This window comes from Tasmannia lanceolata, unplaced genomic scaffold (genome assembly GCF_043159265.1).
Source record: "Tasmannia lanceolata isolate RefF3 unplaced genomic scaffold, GAP_Taslan_0.1 ptg000024l, whole genome shotgun sequence".
Lineage (NCBI taxonomy): Eukaryota > Viridiplantae > Streptophyta > Magnoliopsida > Canellales > Winteraceae > Tasmannia > Tasmannia lanceolata.
Genome location: NW_027518701.1, coordinates 17,019,875 through 17,027,502, shown reverse-complemented (window position 1 = coordinate 17,027,502; position 7,628 = coordinate 17,019,875). Strand labels below are relative to the sequence as shown.

Sequence of the window (7,628 nt, the reverse complement as noted above, 5' to 3'; positions counted from 1 at the left end):
TGCGATGAACATCATCCTTGAAATAAAGTGTGGAAATGTGGAGGACTCGTACTACTTGCTGCCTGCACTGATAATTGAGATGATGAGAACAATCCCGGGCACCTACATGCATGTTTTTCGAGCGAGAGATCTACGTCCAGGGGGAGATGATAAATTTGCTCGTTTATTCTGGGCATTTGGTCCCAGCATACGTTCTTTCCAGCAACACTCAGATCGATAGTTTTGGTCGATGGGACGCATCTACGTGGAAAGTATCTTGGAATCTTACTGATCGCAGTTGAGGTAGACGGGAACAACGGATTAGTTCCATTAGCTTTTGGAGTTGTCGAGACTGAGAATGAAGATAGCTGGTGCTGGTTCCTCTATTGGTGAAGCGGCACGTATTGCCGGAGGGGATAGGCGCATTCACCCTATGCTCCGATCGACAAAAGGGGTTGATGCAAGCAGTGCCTAAAGTAATGCCTATTGCAAACCATAGCTACTGCATGCGTCACCTCGCCGCCAATTTGTAGACCGACTTCAAAGACCCTTCACTTAAGAAATTGTTCTGGAGAGATGCTAGGGCTTTGAGAGAGTGTTTTCATAGACACAATGGAAAAAATTAAGGCGATGAGTGAAAATGCACACAACTGGATAGCCGCTATTCCCAAGGAAAACTGGGCAAGTTTCTACTTCAAGGGGGATAGATATGATGTGTTGACCACCAATAGATCGGAGTATTACAATGTAGTGCTGAAGGATGCCAGAAAATTGTCGATTGCAGCTGCGGTGGAGCTGACTCGTTTTAAGAGCTCCGAATACATACAGAAACGTCAAGCGATGGGTCATGAATGGGAAACGAAGTGCACACATTATGCAGAAAAACATTTGGGTCTGGCCAGGGAACAAGGTCGTGGATATGATGCTTATCGAGTAGGTGTGCACAAATTTGAAGTAAGGTCCCGTGATCATCATGATGTCGTAGACTTGCTGCTGCAAACCTATACATGTCGTGAGTTCCAAACGCTTGGGCTGCCGTGCGGACATGCCATGGCAATCATTGCCATCACGGATTTTGATGAGTACGATTATTGCCAGAAATGGTTTCGTATAGAGATGTATCAGGAAACGTACTCTGAGGTCCTCCACCCTACAGTAGATCGCAGTCAATGGGAAGTGCCTCCAGAACCTCTCAACACTGTATTACCTCCAATTGCGAAAAGACCACATGGACGGCCGCGTACGAGAAGATCTGACCGCGAATTGCAGAGTGGAGTGCATCATAAAGACACGATCTGTGGAAAACTTGGCCACAACAAAAGGACTTGCAGAGAACCTCCCATGGAGAGACAACTGCCTGATGAAACTGCCATTGGACCCTCTGCCCCCGTTTTCAATAGGTACGTGATACGTAATTTATGGAGGTCAATAAGTAGTAACAAACTTTCCCGATTCCATACTTATTCGGTGTGGTGGTGGTGTTTGTAGGTCGAGTGTACCTTATGCAGCTCCTTTTTTCACGTAATTACTCCACGGACAATGCATTGGAGGCTCCACTCGGATGAAGGAGGACAAGTGGATTAATTGAAAGTGTGCACAGTAATTAGTTCATGTATTTAATTTTTTGCTACGGGAAACCCTTTTTTGGTATACTGTAATTAGTGGTGTGCATATATTTATCTTTTTTTGTGTACTGAATTCAAAAAATGTACTCGAAACCTAGTTTATATTGGGTTTGAGTCTATTTGGCAGGGAAGAATCCTAAAACAAAATATTCGATGTCTTCAAACAGAGTAAATTCCCCGAAGAGAAAGATCAGAACAGTACATGAAGAGTAGATGAAAGTCAATTCCTGCATTCTGACTCCATGCTTCAATTTGTTTTTAGTTCTGCTACATGAAATTAGGTCACAAAATTCTGAACTTATGAAGTAACTGTCATCAGAGCTTCGAAAGTTCATGTAAAAAGTAGGGGGACATTGTAATTGTTGAGAGCCCAAAAGTCATTATTCAACTCAAATTGACATTTAATTATGTGTCCAATAATCAGCTCTCGACTCCTAATAGGTTATCAAAATCCAAAACAAATAGGGTGGGTGACAGATTGAGCGTCTAATCCAATTGCATTTTTAGCGCAAGTCAGGTGTAAACAATGCACACAAACTCATTCAGTTTATGATCATCCACATAACATTTTCTCATGACAAAAATGCCTTCCTTTTTTATATAAAATGACAAGAGTATCCTTAATAGAGTTTTCAATATTATTATCTGACTTGGTGATTATATTGCTAGACGCCGGGGATAAATATCACAACAGAGTATATACTCGGGTATTTATACCCAGGATACCCCGTCGCTAACATATGCTTCAAGGTTTATGGGTATATCAGTATGTCACAGGCTATCACATTTCTGCAACACTTCAAGCTTGGTCATCACATGAAGATTCCTCCAAGAACAATGTTCATGGCTCAGGTTTGTGTCTCTCCTCTTCCACCTTTCCTCTTTACCCAATTGAACAAATTAATAACCAAATTTGTCATCCTAACAATATCTTTTTCCTTCTAAATAATGACAATGAAGATGAATAGAATGAAATTTTCAGGTGGTGGGTACCCTCATAGCAGCACTGGTGTACTTGGGAACTGCATGGTGGCTCTTGGAGACTATCCCAGACATTTGTGATACTGAATTATTGTCCTCAAACAGTCCATGGACTTGCCCAGGTGACCATGTATTCTACGATGCCTCCGTCATCTGGGGTTTGATAGGGCCTCGCAGAATCTTCGGAGATCTCGGCACATACTCCGCCATAAACTGGTTCTTCCTCGGCGGTGCAATTGCTCCTCTCCTTGTGTGGCTTGCCCACAAGGCCTACCCTCACCAGAAATGGATCCCTCTCATCAACATGCCTATCCTTATAGGTGCCACATGAAATATGCCGCCGGCCACAGCTGTTAACTAGACTAGCTAGGTCATTCTTGGATTCCTTTCGGGCTTCGTTGTGTATCAGTACCGGCGAGACTGGTGGCAGAGGCATAATTATGTGCTTTCTGGTGCGCTCGATGCCGGTCTGGCCTTCATGGGAGTGTTGTTGTATCTGTGTTTCAGATTGGAGAATATTAGCCTCAACTAGTGGGGAAATGACTTGGATGGGTGCCCCTTGGCTTCTTGTCCTACTGCGAAAGGCATCGTAGTTGAAGGCTGCCCAGTTTTCTAAAGGTGGAATGAGTTCTCATAGTTGAAGGCTGCCCAGTTTTCTGAAGCTGGAATGAGTTCTACCTTGCAAGCATTGTTGAAATAAGTTTTTTCCTGCTGCTAAGAAAATAGATCAACAACTGGAAAAGAAATTTGGTTGTGTATATATATATAATCCATTTCAACTGAATCAATTCACTTTCCAGTGTAAATAACTGAAAGAATACCGTTTACTTGAAAAAATTTTGATGAGTTTCAAATGCTCTAAATTTTAGTTATGAATTCGATTTCGTTTTTCATTTTGGAGAATGGAACAAATAACGAAACAGAACTTTCTGCCAAAAAACTGGACGAATACTGAGATAATGGGCCAAAAAAAGTTCATCATTTTGCAATATTTTTTTTGGGTTTTTCTTTTCCTTGTACCATATTTAGTGACCATTTTTTGTTCGTTTGAAGGGCATTGATGTCCCAAATAAATGGAGCATTAGAATGTATCAAAATCCTTCATTTTTACACCTGTACAAAACCTATTTCTTTCCTAAAATACGAACTGAAATACAAAAAATCAATAATCATAGTGTATTTTTTTTTCGAAACGGCTAAAGCATTAGATGTTTCATTCAACTAAGCAAACGAAATCCCCACCAAAATGGAATTAATAACAAAGCTCCATATACAAGTGTAAAAAGAATAGAGTTTGAACTCAACTGCCTCCTCTTAGATGAGACTTTCAGCTTTTGTCTGAGCATCCAAAAGCACTTTTACCCTATTAAGGAATCGATCTTATCATGGTTTTCAAAGACTTGGGGGCAATTTGGGGCTCTTTCAGACAAAGTCCTAACATTTTCAGCTACAATAAAAATATAAATACCCGGAAAAGCACAAAAAACAGGGATCTCATTGCCAACTCTGAGGATGAAAATAATAACTAGAGAGAATAACCACAATTAAATACAAATAAATCATATTTCCATCCAATACAAATAAGAATTCCCCCAAAACTTTCAGAACAAACATTTGATGATTTTCAAAGTCCTTTAGCATATTTCGCAATGAACCCAATGCCACAACCACCATCACTTGACAGAACTTGATTTTTAATTAGAAATACATAATTCTCAGTATGCTGAGATACAAACAAACCCTCCCTCTGTGTTTCTACAGCCTGGTTTCTATCCTATACATATGCGCCCAATAATTACAAATAAATTTACCCCATTTTGCTTACAAATACACACAAAACTTCACTGGAAGGACCATCAACATCCATCCCGTTTACACCATCCATGAGAACTTTACATAATTTACCCGAGGTGGATAAATAAATGTAAACCCGATATGCGAAAGACATAAGTCTCTCAAGCTGTGGAGGTCTTCTTCATTTTTCACTCATATATCCCCCTTAAGAAAATCGCCACAGTCCCCGATAAGCGGGAAGCGGGAATGTCACACTTGGTGAAAGTGAATGATCCTTTTCATACAAATGCTCGATCGCTTTAAGCACGAACAAACCACAGTCGAACCTGCATAACAACGGTTGTATTAAGCGAATCAAATTCATACCCTAGAAAAAGAAACATTTAAATATACTGACCCATTGGCCTGTTGTGGGAAATTGTCCATCTGAGCATATTGAAAATGGTCTATATCACAACCGCTTTCCTTGAAGTACTCCTTCAACAATGCTACCTGCAAGTGGTTAACATTGAGAGGTTTAGGAAACATAAGTGTTATACGTATAGATTTATAACTAGGAAAACATTGAAGATGCTAAACCACTTACGGTCAATCCTGCTCGTTCCTGGAACTCCATTCCTTTACACGAATTGCATTCGTGGAAGATTTTGGTCACCATATCGACAATGAGAAGAACCCAATGGCTGTCTTCACATAATGGCAATAGTACCATTTTTACTGCTTCGAGCTGGTGGTCTATAAGTCTACCGTGCAGAGCGTCCTTCGCCGTCTTCCACTTTTCTACCCTCTGCTCGTCAGTCACTTCGCTCCCCACTGCAGTTAGAGTTCCCTATAAAAAAAAGGAATTCAATGGGATACTACATATATAATCTTATGTAAACTGAAATGTGGGATGATAGAAATTACACTTACATGTGCCACCGAAGGAACGAAGACAATTCTGCCCCTATGATCTGCTAACCCATCCTCGTTGGAGGACTGTACGTGCTTCCCATATATATCCACGATCTTCAAGGAAGAGAAGTAAATGTGAGATGTAGATTATTACCTATGGTAATGTAGAATTTATTGATAAAAAAATGACACTTACAGTGCCAGTGAGGTATTCTCTGACATTCCGAAGGTGTTGTAGGTCTTCGGCTAATAGGTGTACATCATCCTTTTCCATGAGAATATCACTGCAAAATTGTATTAAATTGTTAGTTAATAATTTTCATTTCTGATCACCTTAAATCATGGTCTAATATAATTCACATATACTTGCCTTTTTTTCATGCTTTAGACGTCTCTCTATCAGAGATGTTCTCCTTCCCTTAGGGAATTTCCCGTCATACCCTTTCTTCTTCGGGGGTGGTTTAGGTATGTTGGGGTCCTCCCCCTTTTTCTTCCCTTTCTTCTGCCTCCTCTTTCGAGTCTTTCCTGATAAGTAGGGGCTTTTTTTGACTCTCTCAGGTTTCCTACTCCTTCCATCCATCTTCACACCCCTTACAATGCTCCCTAATTCGGAATCCACCATCTCATCCCTTGGACCCCTCACTTTCAGCTCAACTTCACCATCAGGGCTACGAGGAATTTGTTCAGTAGATGGTGCTACTTCCTTGCTCACCTCCATTTCGAACAATTGTTGCAAAGGTTTAACGATCACCCCGTGTGTGGTGCCGAATCGTTCTTCATGTGAGTCGGGGTACTGAGACGATACATCTATTAGGGTGGCGGTTGCATCCATGTCACATTCAAGGTCAGGTAAATCCGTCCAATCCTCGCACAGCTGCGAAGATAATTGTGCACCTTGAGATGCATTTTCGCCCTTCGTCTCCTCCTCAACCCCCTCCGTTCTTCCCCCTGTCCCTTCATTTGTTGTCCGCATACGCTCCCATCCTTTTTTCAATTCCTCCTCTCTCTTTCCGACATCTTCCTCTCTTTTTCTTAATTTCTTCCCATGCTGCTCTAATCATCTGCCACTGTTTATCCACTACATCTCTCTCTCTCGCCAAAATTTTTATATGCTTCCACTCATCTTCACTACTTCCTTTCTTCAATTCACTTTGTACTCCCAAAACTATCCCCTCGGATTCCAACTGTTCCTTATCGGTTTCCATTGTCTCCTCAACATCCTAATGTTTAAACATGACAGTCAATGATCAATTTTAAAATATCAACAAGTAAAATAAAATAACGTAGGCAACATAGTCCTGCTCGACTGCATTACCTCATCCTTTAGGTCCTATGACTTCTCCAACATAGATACTTTCAATGTGACCACCACCTGAATTTTTGGAAAAGATAGTCAGTTAACAAGATAGTAGTATTGATATATACGTTAACAATTTTTTTATATCTCACCTCCGATTTCTTTATCTTCTTCTGCTCGACTAATCGATGTGTCTTTGATTCGTTTGCTTTCCAGTCTCATTTAAGCACACGTGGACGAGCACTTGGTTTGGTGGGAATCCAAAATGTGGTATGCTCGTATAACCATACCTGCATACATATGAAACACCATGTTAATCATACTATAAACAGCGCAGTTAGAATATTAAACGTCACGAGTCCAAATTACCTGAATTACCAACGAGCAGCCACCAAGGTACCTGCCACCCTTACTGACTCTGTCTAGGTAATCTACCAGCCAGTCATACACTGCCATCGCCCAATTATACTTGCCAATCTTTCCTATGTCGTCGATGTAGGGCCAGAACAGCTCGTCAGCTCGATGTGCGTTTTTTGTGAAAAAGACAGACGCAAAAAGATACAGGAGAACATATTTGACGGTCTTCTCTATCAAAGCTTGATTTCGTTCTCTAACTATTGCTGTATTCTCATTCTCGATAACCGATGCCTTCACGTTGGCCTCTAGAAATGGCCAGCCAGGCACTTTAGGTTGGGGTTTTGTCCTGTCGAATGAGAGAACCCTCACGACCTCCATTCTCTCTCCACTAAGTGGCAGTCCTAATGCCAGTGCAACATCGCTTGGAAGGAAGGGGCATTTATACTCCCTAACGTGAACGTCTTAGTGGTAGGAGTCTACTTATCGTGGATAGCTCTTATCAAAAGCTTGTGCATGATAATGTCCTCAATGCCAAACAGATGTCGAAAATGAGTCTTTTCTATGGCATCAGAATGGACTGGCTGCAACTTTATCCTGTCCATTGCCGATTTGAAAGAAGCTGAAGAACATCGTGCTGGGACGTATGGAGCCTGCAAAATAAATTACATCGCCAAAATATATGTCGTAAATGAAAAAACTTA

The 7,628-nt window shown here is 41.1% G+C and overlaps 1 pseudogene; it reads left to right on the top strand.

Moving 5' to 3' along the window:
• The first annotated feature begins 591 nt into the window (after positions 1 to 591).
• LOC143857098 (oligopeptide transporter 7 pseudogene) lies at positions 592 to 3,201 on the top strand (annotated as a pseudogene).
• Positions 3,202 to 7,628: the final 4,427 nt, after the last annotated feature.